General features: G+C 38.3%; 1 pseudogene; it reads left to right on the top strand.

The window, feature by feature from the left end:
* LOC136258829 (ATP-dependent RNA helicase DDX18-like) overlaps positions 1-15,400 on the top strand; it is a 24,899-nt pseudogene continuing 9,499 nt past the window's right edge.

Consider the following 15,400-nt stretch of genomic DNA (forward strand, 5'->3'; position numbering starts at 1 on the left):
CATGAATTACTCCAAATAGTGCCCATAATTGACAACGTGTTGTGATGGATGCGGTATATTCAAAGAGAAGAGGCCTTAAGAGATCGAGTCAATCTGTAAAAGAGGTGGATTCCAATGGTTCACTCCGCCACAAAAGAAGTAAGTGTATTACCTGCGGAATCCGAGGGAGGCGCCTTATTTACATTGATTACACCATTGATGTTTATTCACCCTTTTTTTCCCAGTAAAAATATTGACACTAGTAATTCACTGTTTGTTGGTTCCCACAAATCAGTAGAATCAATTTTGTGAGTATTGCACATTTAGAAGCATGAAATGAATACACATATAATTAAACAAGGTTTGCTGTTGAAGAAATGCATTGGGCACAAGGTCTAACTAGTACTGTCCCCATAAAAACTATTTAGTAGAAATGTGAGCCAGATTCTATTACACATTCACTTTTGAAAACTTAAAATGCGTACATGTACCTAGCTAGCTGCTTGTGCAGCTTATTTCACTTTATGCGTAATACAGAGGCCAAACAATGACAGACTGATTGTGACAGCTCCAACCCTAGTACTGACTTCTTTTTACTCTTGTACTTGCGTACAACTCTTTATACGTACCGGATTGTCTTGAATTATGGCCTGAGCGTTTATTCTTTCTAGCAACTTTTTACACCAGCGACTATACGAGACCGACATTTATATACCTGATCAGTATTCACAAGTCAACTTCATGCCTTGGTGTTGTACTCTCCTTGATGTTTCCCTCAGTGTATTTCACAGATTCAAGCTTAAAAGGAACTCTATAAAATGATCTTCACTTCATTGTTTATAACAACACAAGGGGGTGGCACATAGGTATGCCTGTAGGTAGATCTGCAACCGTGGTCAAAGTCTTGACTGGTTGAAATTTTGCTTTGACCTGTGGCTAAGAGCCTTTTTTTACCTTTGACTGGTGACTTAGCTACGATATTTCAATGCTTTTTGATTGTGCGCTGGAAATTTTTTCCCTTAACTGTTGACTTGGCACAGATTTGGTGGCCTTGACCTTTGACTGCGATCACAGATCTACCTACAGAAGTGCCTGTGTGTCACCCCCTTGTAACACCGCCCGGAATTGTTAAATAAATAATGACTGCACTAGATATTTATTCGAGACCTGGCATTTAGTTTTGTTATGATGCTGTATACCCCTGGTGATTAAATGGGACGAGGTGTTTATATGAGACCGGCCGTAATTCGAGGCAATGCGCTACTTAATTGAAAAAACTTGAATAAAATAGATAATCCTTGAGCTCACCTCTAGTATGATGGGCCCAAGACAAGCTCCTCCTGCCCTATTTGGCTGGAAGGTGACGGTGCGAATTGGCTTTTGTCTGTTTTTCATTAATAAAGTAATTACTTTATTATCCACTACTGTTGTCCAGTCAGCAGTTTGAAAATTGCAGCAATTTTGAGTTGCTTGTGAAATGCAACTGAGTACTTTATGTACATGATTTGCAAACATGATTCATATGAATGCTTACACACAGGTTAAATGTGTAACTCAGATGCCCCAGGTGTTGCCTAATGATCTAAGGCAGTGAGTAAGCTGGTTGTGTTATTACTAGGAGCACAGTTGTAAAGAAATAACTCGCGTGTGCAACCAATCACTTACAAGAATCGTTGCATTGCATTCACAAGAAATCTGAAATCAACTGTATGTTTGACTGTTCAAATTTCAGAATGTGATCACGTGACACTGGGCATTAATGCCAGTAGACGCTGGCTCATTGCCCGGGCACCAGCAATGATTGTCCGTACCCGTAGGCTTGGATTGCAAATAAAATGGTTACTGATTTGCGTACACCACGTATTAAACTTAACGATTTTAAGATACAGCCATGCATGTGGATACAAGAGGAATAAGGTAAATTTGCTCACACGTGACACAACCACACTACACATTTTAGATGAAATTACAAGAAGTATCATCTGATAATGTGTAACTCTTCTCCATGACACTGTATCCTTCTTTAATATTTTGTGTTTGTTTGTTACAGAAAAGAAACACAGTGAGCCAGAAATGTTAGAAGCAGCTGAACCACCAGAATCAACAATTGTTTGTGAAGACTTACAAACTGGTATGTGAGTGTGTTGTGAGAGTCCATGTCTCCCTGTGTGATTCCTTACTGTCAGTAGAACTGAGGAAGTGATTTTAGAAAACTTTTTTATGCACAATGTATCTTGCAAGTTTTTTTTATTATACTGATGTACGTTAATATCAGATGAGTACGTGTTCCATTTTGTTGTTGACAGATGATGAGACTGGAGCCTGTAGCAGCCTGGAGGAGATGATGAAAGGTGGTGAGGTGGGTATGGACAAGAAGTTTGCTTCCCTATCAGAAGTGGTGTCTGAGAAGACACTGAATGCTGTCACTGACATGGGCTTTACTGACATGATGGAAATACAACATAAGAGCATTAGACCACTGCTTGATGGAAAGTATGTGTACATGTGTGATATAAAATTATGAGAAATTTGACAACAGTGCCTGATTACCTTTCTAACTGCCAGTCTAACTATTACGTTGACCAGCAGTCGATACCACACTCCAAATGTCTTCACAAAAAAAAATTTTTTTAAACCATTTCATCTTCTGTAAGTATGTACAGTGCATCAAAATAATTTCATCAGCTCAAGAACATTCTGATCAATCTTCTACTATTCTTTACCTTTATGGTGATGTCAATAGAGTCCTCCGTATCCATCTTGAACCAACTCATTTGCTAGCTATAAAATAACTGTTTCTGCTCTTTGTGCTGCTTTGTAATGGAGACTACCTTGAGAGGTTTTTATGACTTCAACAGGAGGAGCATAAGAATAAGAGGCCTTCAACAGGGGCACAATGTTGGCGACTGTCAAGTGATGCCGCAGGGCTTCACACACAAGCTGGAAACTTGTGAGAACACTTTAAGGCATCGATCAACATTTCCCACCACCTAATTGGAGACATACACACACTTAATCTATTATTGTAACTTGCCAACCTCATAATCTGATTGTATTGTTAGGGACTTAATGGGAGCAGCAAGGACTGGAAGTGGAAAAACATTAGCTTTTCTCATACCAGCTGTAGAGCTGATGTACAAGTTGAAATTTCTCCCACGAAACGGTCAGTTGTGTAGACTACAATCTATTGTATACATTGTATATACATGATTTAGTTTGTCCATCATAACCAGCCACATTGTGGTTATGTTGGTTTGGAGTGTACAGTGAACTCCTCTTAACAGACACCCCTGAATGGCGGACAGCCTCTTTATAACGGACAATTAATAAAGTCCCAAATACAACTTCCAATACCTGTGTGTATTAATACCCCCTCAATAGCAGACACCTCTCTATTCCGTAAACTGGACACTGCACAATTCCCAGACATGGCAAGCACTACAGTACAACACCTCGCTAATCGTGGACCCAAATAACAAAGGTTCATTGCCAGTTGCAACAATCAATCGAACTACATCATTTAATGCAGAAAACACTGTATCTATTGCCTATTCTACAAATATTCTGAATATAGTAGCTGGTGCACTTGAAGAATACTACATATTCTGTATAGCCAACCATCTTGATAACTAATCAAATATGGAGTAATCCAGACAAGTGTTTATGAGAGCATGTAGCTATAAAATTTTTGTGGTGTCTAATTGTCTGGATAGTGTAGTAGCTGACGCCATAGGTAACCCATGCTCAATAACATCACTACTGTTGCTATTAATCTGGTTCATGTGGTACCATATAATCTCAGATAAGGACACCTCCATATAAAGGACATCATTTCATTTCCCCAATGGTGTCCGTTTAGAGGGGTTCCACTGTAATAAGTTTGAGGGGGAGGGGTGGGATATGAGGCAATTTTGTATTGAATCCTGAGCAAACTATCCATTGTAAAGTCAGTCTCTTGAACAGTGAACGTAGTGTAAAAATGTTGTTGGTTACCTTGAAGAAACACACTGGCCTGTCATACCAGCTTTTTGTGTTGCATTACACACTGTGTGTCTTGATATATAGGTACTGGGGTGGTGGTGATTTCACCAACTAGAGAGCTGTCACTACAGACATATGGAGTGGCTAAGGAACTCCTGAAGTATCATCACCACACACTGGGAATTGTGATGGGGTGGAGCTAATCGTAAGACGGAGGCAGAGAAGTTGTGTAAAGGTGTTAACATTTTGATAGCCACTCCTGGGAGATTACTGGATCATCTACAGGTAAAGTATCAAGACACACGATAGCGTGTCATGTGATCAAGAAAATCAATAAACCACACTGAGTTCCCTATGTGTGATGGTTCTCTAAATGTGCACTCTATTAGAATAAAACAAAATCACTACACCTTAACTGATAAGCAGTAATCATTATTGTGCTTGTAGAGATGGTAAAATAATATAAGTTTAAGTGCCATTTGGAGCGGGTAGTGCTAAAAGCCGGAACGGGAGAATTTTTTTTTTGGACGCACTTCTGACTTAGAAAATTTTTCATGTTTTGTGAACTTACCGTTTTTCTTTGTTTTACGGAGAGCAACATTGTTTGCGGAGAAGAAAAAGGTCACACTAAAACTATTCGCCCCTCTGTATTAAGTGTGTTGGTCGTCTTCAAAGATGTTGTGAACAACGGACGAGATGGACATTTCTTCCCTGCCGCCCGCCTGTTATCTTACAACACTGGCGTGACTCGCTGAAAACTTCTAGGCTATGGGTAAACACCTCGAACAGTCTCTGCCTTCTGTGTACACCCTCCAGTGCCTAACTGGTAAAGTAGATAATAACAACAACGACTTCTAGTGAAGGTCAAGGTGAAGGCATGAAAGGATAGAAGGACACTTGTAAGAAGGTGTCACAAGTAATAACAACAGTTGGGAACTGAATGTGTAGTATGTGACTATTGAGAGCTGTAATAGTAGACTCTGGGTATCTAAATGTTTATGTTATCTTTACACTGAAGGTCTGCCACTAATTTTACAATATGTAGCTACTCAGTGGATTTGAAAATATTGTTACTTGTTTTTTTGCTATAACATCTGTGGAGCTCCACTACAGTGAAACCTTTTATTATTGGACACATCTGTTATCCAGTAGTCTAACACTGTACTGCCTGTTCCATCAATCATCAAGGATATACCAGGGGCGGATCCAGACTTTATATGGGGGGTTCCACTCTGGAATTGCAACTTCAGCATAGCTGTAAGTCAAAGACCAAAACTAAAAAGAAGGTCATTACCTGCTGACAATAGCTACCCCTCACCATAGATATTCTCACCAACTATATTTCCTTATTTATAACTCCACATGTAGCCTGCTACACTGCTCCCCTTAAGAATACTATGATTGCTCTATTAGAGTATTTCGATCTTGACTGCTCTATTAGAGTATCTCGAGTAAGAGAGTTCCATGGAACCCTTTGAACCCCCCTCGCCCAGATCCGCCCCTGATGTACCCAGGTTTAGAATACAAGAAACAAGGTTAGGCCCAGAAGATTTAGTGTGGGGCCTTAGGCCACTCCAAATAAATTCTCTGTTTCCTGTATCTAGTTACTGTTAGCTATAACTGTTCCATATTCTTCCATTATTTTCCCGTTATTCTTGCATACTGTCAGACACAGTAAAAGCCATTTTAAAACAGTGTCAGCAGCGCTATCAAGTCAACACAAATTTCAAGTTTGTGCTATTTTTGCAACTTAAAAAGGAAGAAACAAGCTTATGCATGCTTTTATGGTTGTACTAGGCAAACAATGGCTTGAAAAGCTGCCAATCGCCCACATGTAAATATGCTTGAGTCCAGGATGGGAAACAGAGAATTTATTTAGAGTGGCCTTAGCTATATACTTGCATAAGTTAGTGGCAAATATGTAGCAGTTGGTATATTATGGTGAGTAGTGGTGGCAATATTGTGGTAATTCAGTGGCAGCTGGTCCCGACCACTGTGGGAACATCCCCGAATCATTTAACACTATACCTTGATAGTCAAGCAACCTTGATTATAATTTTAGTTCAAATTTAGCCTTAATAAAATATATAATCTTTTGAGCATCAGGTTATAGAGGTTTCACTGTACTTGTGTTGGCATTTATTACACTTGTTCACAAAATTGATGCAACAGCTATTCAAACTTGACCACTACTCAGTATAAAACAATGTTTTTTTTAATATTATGACACTGCTCAAATTCAGCCATTGTTAAAGGTGTGGTGGTGTTCAGCTACATAAAAATGGTACTTGTATTATTCATGAAGTATATAATTATACTTAAACCCCAGTGCGTGGGAGTATCAAAGCGCCGCGCTGGGTTATAACTACCATACAGCTAGACAGAGCGGCGCTGCTACTGTACGATATATTAGTTATCACCCAGTGATAACTAACTTATCACCCTGTTGCGGAGCCACTCAGTCTCTTTCGTAACATCATAATAACCGCGAATGGCATTGTTTACCGATGGAACAAAGAGCCAAATAAGGAAATATTGATACAAAACACACCAATACAGCACTTAAAACTACCTAAATCTTACAAGAAAACTGTGAATCCTTTACACAATAACACTACAAGTTACCAATACGATAGTTTAACAAATGTCAAGAACAGTACGTGACGATTTTCGCTCCAGCAATTACTCCCAACGGTCACTATGGTGAAGAACTAACTTCCTCTAGCTTCATCGTTCTATCTTGGACTATGGTCACAGTAGCCACTTGTTGGTCTTGATTTTTCTCTTGCACACCACGCGACACCACTATACCAATTTCTGACGAAGGCGAATCGTACCTGGAACCGCTACTTCATAACACCGCCCTTCGCTACAGTTTGTAGGCAGTATGTAAGGTCTCTCTTGTGGCTACGAAGTAGAATTTCCACACAATTCGGACGAAATCTTGAGCACAGTGACAGGAATTCAAACCGGAACTTAATTTACTATCCGTAAACTTCTGCGCACTCCCGCGCACTGGGATATAAAACAGTTATATCCCGTATACTCGGATGATATCATTGTTATTACACTCGTCCTTGGCTCCGCCTCGGACTCGTGTAATAACAATGATATCACCCTCGTACCGGGATATAACTATAACTTAAGGCTTGGGACCTAATTAACATGGATGTTATATCATGGGGTGATCTTTCAACAATTTCTTAAAATACACATGAGCTATGTTTGGGACCTACTTGAGTTGGTCACTTTAAATGAGATAATCTTATTAATGACCTTGTCGAGTATACCTTAGCTATGTTTGGGACCTAACTACTCAATGTGGTCACTGTAATGAGGTAGTCTTATTAATGAGGTCATGCAGTACATCTTTAACTAGGGACATACTTGACATCGTCAATATAATGAGGTGGTCTCAATGAGGTTGTCAAGTACACCTTAACTATGTTTGTTACTCAACATGAGTATTACTATGTTAAGCATTATAAGGTATCACCGTGTATGTATGTACTTACTTGTCGTGTTCACATACTGATTTGGCTTCCACGAACACAAAATTAAACTCATCTTTTGAATTGCTGGCTAAATAGACTACCACATTGGAACTAGAGAGTCTGGTTTCTACAGTTTTGGCACTTCTATAACCATGGCTTTGTTGGAAATGATGTTTAGTGAGCTGGAAAATCATGAAGGGACAGTCGCATATACACAAGAAGCCAGTACAATACTTAACGCATTACTGTAGATGCATACATGAGATAACTTGGAGTGTGTGTATGAGGTCTGCAAAATAGTGTACTAGGAAAAGTAAATGCTATCACATGTTTTAAAAAGCTGCTAAAGAGCATACTAAATTATATAATGTTGTACATAATAATCACTGACTCGTAGAATATTCTTAATGTCGATGTAGTAATTATGTGACTAGATTTGTTAGCTCACGTACATACGTACGTACATGCTTGTGAAATTCTCAGGTATCACATTAAAGTGTTCAAAAATGACAAGGCTGTGTCCATCTATACCTTCAAATCAATCAGGCTGCTTGAAGACATCTTACATTTGACAGCCTTGTACAAAGGCAGCTGAATGTATTGCTCAAGTGGAGCAAGGGAAATTATGTATGGATGTAGCAATCAAGTTGCAGGGTGGTATACCAGAATTGCAGGTTGTGTCAACTGGTCAGATTTGGTAGATCCAATCAGATATTGCAAATCAATATATGTGACCAGATTTGTGAAAAGGAGTCTTCCACACACATCCAATTTACCAAATTTCACGGTTAATAACTTAAGATTGGAAAACAATATTGACTTGAAATTTGGTCAGTAGTGAGTACTGCCATAGCTTAATGGATGGAGAAAATGTCAGGTTTATATGTTAACTGAACACTAAGTTATGGTCTCCCAAGTTTAGAGAATCGGATGTGTGCGGAAGACCCCTTTTGCAAATCTTGTCACATATGGGCAAGAATTTTTATTTTTTAAATTCTATAAAAGTAGTGTGGGTCAGTAAGACCTCAAGTAAGTATCAACTAATTGGTAGATGTGCAGCATGACCTCAATATCCAGCCAATCATTAATGGTCGTTACAATGATGTTCATCTTATCTTCAAATGTGTAGCTGAACTCAATGTGTATGCACACATCTCCAATGGCTGGCTGACAGTTGATTACATTTTTTGGTCTCATTGTTACCCTCACATGTTTGATTATTGGGTGGAAAGAGATGGACGTGGTGGTACTTCCTTTGTTGGTGAAATAGCCAGTACAATGATTTGACTTATTCTTGCCAATTATATTAATAGTCCATATAAATTATCAAACCAAGGCCTTCAACAATAATTACATGTGGTCTAAATTATAACTGTGATTTAAATCTAAATTTTGAGTAGTAAAGTTAATTAGTTAGGATAGAGCTGGGCAGTATGAGATTTATCAAAGTCGGTACGGTATTATAGAAAACATCACAGTACAAATACATACCACGGTATGGACTGTATTTTTAAAAGTTTAATGAATAAAGTAAATTTTCTTTTGGAAAGGGTGATAGAAGGTTGGTGAGACATACTAAAATGACTTTAATGCAACTAGAAGGTAATCTTTTACATTGGCAAAGTATCTTCACATTGGTAATGGCAAGAAATAGCAGAATGATACTATGAATCAGTTGTCATCTAACTCTAGACAGTATGGCAGTATTTTCTAAATTAATCCGGTACAGTAACGGTATCATTAAAATACCTTCTTCTATGATACGTACCGGTATATCACCCAGCTCTAAGTTAGGACTAAATGTTACTTTTCTTCAACATAAATAACAATCTTGTTCCATGGGCTGACTTGTTTTGGGTAGAAAGCCAAAACAGTTATAATTTCATGACCACGGTCAGCCTAAGCAAATTACATTCCGAGGCAATATGCTACCTTTGAATGCCCATTATGTGACCACATTGTGAAATAGGTCTTCCAAATTTGATGATTCATAACTGCAGACTGGATAGCTATAGATAGCTATTAGCATGATGTTTGGTCACAGGTTAGTATTAACATTGATCATGGATACTGCAATAAGTCTGTGGATCAAGTCACTACCTGGTCTGGGATTTATTCCAGGTCATTCCTATTACTAGCTAATTTGGTCATTCCAATAATTATTCAAAAGCGGATGGACCCACTAAACCTGTAACCCAAATGATGAAGGCACTTACAATGTTGGTAAGAATGACAGCATCAGTAACATGAATTCACAAAGCAGTATGCAGAAAATAATGGAAGAACACAGAATAATGGAACATCTTAAATAAAGATAGAGATGCGGGTGATGGATGGGAAACAGGATTTATTTGGAGTGTCTTAAAACAAGTGCTAGCCTTTTCATACCCCGGCAGTTGCAAACTTTATTTAATCACATAATACTACAGTACATACCGTAATGAAAATGATGTTAACTTTACACAGAACAAACAAACTACTGTGGTCACAACCTGGATACATACATAATGACATTTAATTCAAATACAAGATAGCTATAGGTATAGTTTCACTCTCAGAGTGTATACAGCAAACAAGGATATTACAGCCACATACTACACATTCAGTTCCCAACTTGTGACAACTTCTTACAAGTGTCCTTCTACCCTTTCACGCCTTCACCTTGGCCTTCACTTGATCGAAGTTTTTAAGATATGTCCATCTAGGTAGGTCTCATCCGTTGTTCACAACATCTTTGAAGACAACTAACACACTTAATACAGATGGGCTAATAATTTCAGTGTGACCTTTTCCTTCTCCGCAAATAATGCTGCTTTCCGTAAAACAAAGAAAAACGGTAAATGAAAATTTTTCTAAGTCAAAAGTACGTCCAAAAAAAAATTCGCCCGGAACGGGGCGCGTGCCAAGTTAATAAATCGTTTTTGCAGATTGTACACCATTTCTTACCATTACGTAGTGACTAGAATTGTGCCGAAGTTAGTTTTTTTCTACTTGTAGGCATGCTAGAAATCGCTCGCTCGAAGTTTCTATTTAATGCCTACTGCACGAAAGCGTTTTGAAATTACCTACGCTAAAAAACTATCATTTAACCTGCTAAACTATTATTTTGTAAGCACTATAAGCATATGATTCACAGCCACTAACATGCACTGTGGTTAACTCTCGTAAATTATTGTCCATACTGGCTGACTTCAGAAAACCATCGTCGCTGTTACTAAAGAGTTGGACACGACTATAACATGAAAATACTACAGTAGTTTACCTTTTAAATGATAAGGAAGCAATTCTACATTAGGATTAAACAGAATTTGATGGATTGGTAAGAGCACAACATGCCACGTGGCGGGCATTAAATAGAAACTTCGAGAGCGCGATTTCTAGCTTGCATATAAGTAGAAGGAAATGAACTCTAGCACAATTCTAGTCACTGTGTGGCAGATGGAAACGATGCAAAATCCGTCGCAAACGATTTTCTACTTGGCGCGCGCCCTAATTGGTTCCGTTCCATTCCGTTCCGGCTTTTAGCACTACCCTTTGGAGCTGTTAAAATAAATGTTATAATCCATGCTAACACAGTTAAACAGTAAAAATTGTTGCCTTTGAAAAAGCCAGGGTTAAAATGTCACAGCTTAGCTGTTGGATCTGATATAGAGGAAGACATCATTAATAGGGTCACCTGTGGGGGAAATAACTTGTGACCCGCTGAGCAAAAACCCAACTTGTTTGAATGATTTTGTTTTTGAGATAACTGCCACTGAAATACACTGGGTAAACAACACACTTGCTACACAAACAATTTTATGTGCATTTTAATTGCTTCGGCAAACAGTGAAGTTACTTACAAATTGAAATATTTAGTATACCAATGAATTTGCCTCTTCATGAAGAGTAAGAATATCTTTGTTTTGTTTCTATATCATCAGTCAACACAAGTTACGTGTGTTTGTTTATGTTGCGGTAAAAATACTTTATGTTTGCTGTTTCTAAGCTTGAACTATTGTTTGATAGCATGGATATGTTTAGGTCAAAATCTATACTTTGATGAATGCCCCTGTTCATGGTGAATAGAATGACACAAGTCCCAACTACATAGTCCATTGCACTCAAAAATTACATTATTGATTAAACAAGCGCCTGCAATTTTTTTCCCATATAGGCACTGTACAGAATCGATTATTTTGCTCTTTTTGTTGTCTATCACTATAACTCCAAAAGCTCTTACCAGATGAAGCTGAAGCTTTAATTACATTTTCCCTATAGACAACAAAGAAGTCATAAAATGAAGTTTGAGGAAAATGCACAAACAGGTCAGGTTTTTCTTCAGTGGGTCACATATGGCTTTGACTATGAGGTGGTCTATTATATGATGTAATGAAGTACACACCTTATGTGTCTAGAACACCAAGGGATTTTTGTACAAGAATCTTCAGTGTTTGGTAATTGATGAAGCAGACAGGATACTGCAGATAGGATTTGAGGAGGAGATGAAACAAATAGTGAAACTACTGCCACGTATGTTTGTGTATATTATGTAGTGAATGTATTGAGTGGGTGTGTGAGTGAGAGAGTGAGTGCTTGCATGCATGCATGGGTATGTGTAGTGTGCGTAGTGTTTTCATGCGTATGTGTGTGCACGTCTATGTATGTATCAATTATATTGTTATTGTTTAGGAAAAAGGCAAACAGTTTTATTTTCAGCCACACAAACTCGTAATGTTGAGGATCTTGCAAGAGTATCATTGAAGAAAACACCACTATATGTTGGAGTGGATGATCATCGTGATACAGCGACAGTTGAAGGATTAGAACAAGTGAGTGTGTAAGTGATGTATTAGCCTATAAATTGTATGACTACACTAAACAAAGTGGATTGACATTTTCATACCAGATGTGTGACTATATCTCACAACTTATTACATACTGTACATACGTACATGGTATAAAACTAGAACACTTTGAAATTTTTCAGGACATTTTGAAAGCATGTTGTACCAAACCGATACTGCCAAGTTGGGCCTACTCACTGAAACAATTGCAACAACCAGTCTGCTTTCTTTGGCTGTTTAACATCCTGTTCACACTACCTTCTAACCCGGGTAGAGCATGGCACGGCTCGAAACAAATTACAGTGTGAATCAATCAAGCCATGCCAAACAGGGTCCAGCACGGCATGACAAGGAGAGGTGAACTGGCACAGGTTGGCTCGGGATAGGATACAGTGTGAACACATTCTGAGCTGTCCATCTAAGGTTAACAATACAACTTGCTTCTGTTCACCACACAGTAAGTATATTCTATGCTCTAAAACTGCTCTTCAAAATGGCTATGATGTACTGTAGTTCTGGTAGACTTTGTGACAGTTACGCTCAAATGACGCGTTAACATTCCTGGCGAAAGGAGCACTCACTAGCTTGAACATGGCGGCTATAACATTGTACGACTTATTTTAGCTGGTTCTGCACTTCCTTGCTACAATTCTAGTGCCTTTTATTAAGCACCTAAATAATCGAAAGCTTGTGCATTTGTTTTAGCTAATTATTATTTGGCACTAGCACTATCGAGCTTGCATCAGATGCAGTAGTGTGAACAAGGGCAAACCCAAGTTCAATAACCCGAGTTGAAAACGCTCTGGCTAACCCAGGATAGTGTGAACGGGGTGTAAGGCCTGGTGTAAAAATTACAGACAATATCCGGTTTGTTGTATGTGCATTAAAGTAAAAACATTAAGCTGTTAATGTGCTATGACACATTGTACTGTCAGTGAAAAGAAATGGGACACAGTGGAGGATAGAGTTAAATCCATGCTCATTGATGTGTGCATTGCACATATTGTCAAAAGGCACCTACTGTATACCCGAAAATTTTCACGGTATGCATATTTCACGGTTTGTCCTTAGTCAGGAGTTTCACATTTTAAATTTCACGGATGCCTCTTATCCCAGAATTTTTGCATTTTAAATTTCGCGGATTGCTGTTGCTTGATTCGAAATTTTTGTTTTGAACCACACAGCTACGAAAGGTCTGCATTAATATATTTACTTCAATCATTGTACAGATTGCTAAAGCACGTCTGAACCAAGTAGCACAGTAGCGGCAATCTTTGTACAAGGCATGCAGTAGGCCAGCTTTGTTCGTGAGCCACACCCACTTTAAAATCGGGTATGTATGAGACGGTTTGTAAGCATATGTGGAGTTCACATATGCCTACAACGTTATCACACATCAGGAGCCACACTGATTTATTAGTTTATTAGTAAGATGAGGTGTAGGAGACTTACATAAATTTTCACGTGATAAAATTTCATGGTAGCTTATTTACTGACTGAAAACCGTGAAAATTACATATTGCAAAAATTTCCAGGTATACGCTATCAGGCTGAGAGACATCTACAGTAACAGTGAAAATTCAATAATAGCCTTAGCCCTTATTGTGTTACAGTATGCTTATTTTGAAGGCATTGGTTTGTCAGTCAGACAATCAGAAGAAATTCCACTAAATATTTTGTAGCATCCTATATTTGAAGCACTTCAGACCACACTGAAGGTGCATTTTGAGCTTGATTATACAGTAACTAACCAATATCACTAAGGAACGGTGAAGATATTGTGAGGCTGGTTTCTGGTCAATATGTTTTCATGGTAAAGTACAAACCTTCATGATCCCTACTATACGGTACTGCTATACTGTATGATTATTCTTGTACATGTAGGGCTACATAGTGTGTCCAGCTGATCAGAGGTTTTTGTTGTTGTTCACTTTCCTCAAAAAGAACTTGAAGAAGAAAGTGATGGTCTTTCTCTCCTCCTGTAAATCAGTCCAGCACCACTCCGAGCTGCTCAACTACATTGACATTCCTGTACAAAGCATCCATGTAAGTCTTGTACAGTGACCAGATGTGTATTTATAATGGTCATGTCAAGTAGTTCTTAAACATACAGTATCTTTATGACCTCATTGATGAGACCATTGTTGTGACTGTGTGTGTATAGTGTGTGTGTGTGTAGTGTGCGTGTGTGTGTGTGTGTGTGTGTGTGTGTGTGTGTGTGTGTGTGTGTGTGTACTGCGTGTGTGTTTTGTGTGTGTTCTACTTTCATGTAAGTTGAGACTATTGTACTAGCTACTTTTGACATTAAGTGTATATACACAATGTGGATTTTCATTATGTACATTTAAAATTGTTGTATGTTTGTGTTGGTTACCAGGGAAGACAAAAACAACAAAAACGAACTGCAACATTCTTTGACTTCTGTCAAGCAGAGTCCGGTATTCTCCTGTGCACTGATGTGGCTGCTCGAGGACTGGATATTCCTGAAGTTGACTGGATCATTCAATATGATCCTCCTGATGATCCTAAGGTAGACCAATTGTCATACAAATTAAAGTGATTACTGTATTTATTTGTTTAAACATATACACCTCTAATAGTTGCTGATTTAGAATGATGACCATATAGCGTCCTCAAATAAAGTGTAAACACCATCCTTGAGTAAACACTAGCTACGTATTATGCTACAGTTTTATTTTAAATAAGGATAAGAGCAATAGTTGTTATACATCACATGTCTGGAGGCCATGCCTTTCCTTTTCAATACCTGCAGCAGTGAAATGTACTACAGCAAGCTTCTACTAACAGCAGTGTTTATCTACACAGGTACTAGGAATTTTAAGTTCAATTAGAAATAAGTAGTCCGAGGTAATTGTTTGTAGGTAGCCAAGTCTGAAGGGCTCTAATTAAGCAACAGTAAGGTGATTTTGTTTTTGGCTTTGCTGATTTTCATGTGATGATTGTAGTAAACAACCACTAAAATTTACGCATAATTTCCTTTGACGTCTAGAGGCTTAATGAGGGTACTAAATCCAATAGAAATCTGTGGCAGGGTTAGTAACCTGTGGTCTAGCTTGTGGTTTACTTAGAACGAGCCAATACATCACTTCAGTAGAGCTA

Source organism: Dysidea avara, chromosome 6 (assembly GCF_963678975.1).
Source record: "Dysidea avara chromosome 6, odDysAvar1.4, whole genome shotgun sequence".
Taxonomy (NCBI): domain Eukaryota; kingdom Metazoa; phylum Porifera; class Demospongiae; order Dictyoceratida; family Dysideidae; genus Dysidea; species Dysidea avara.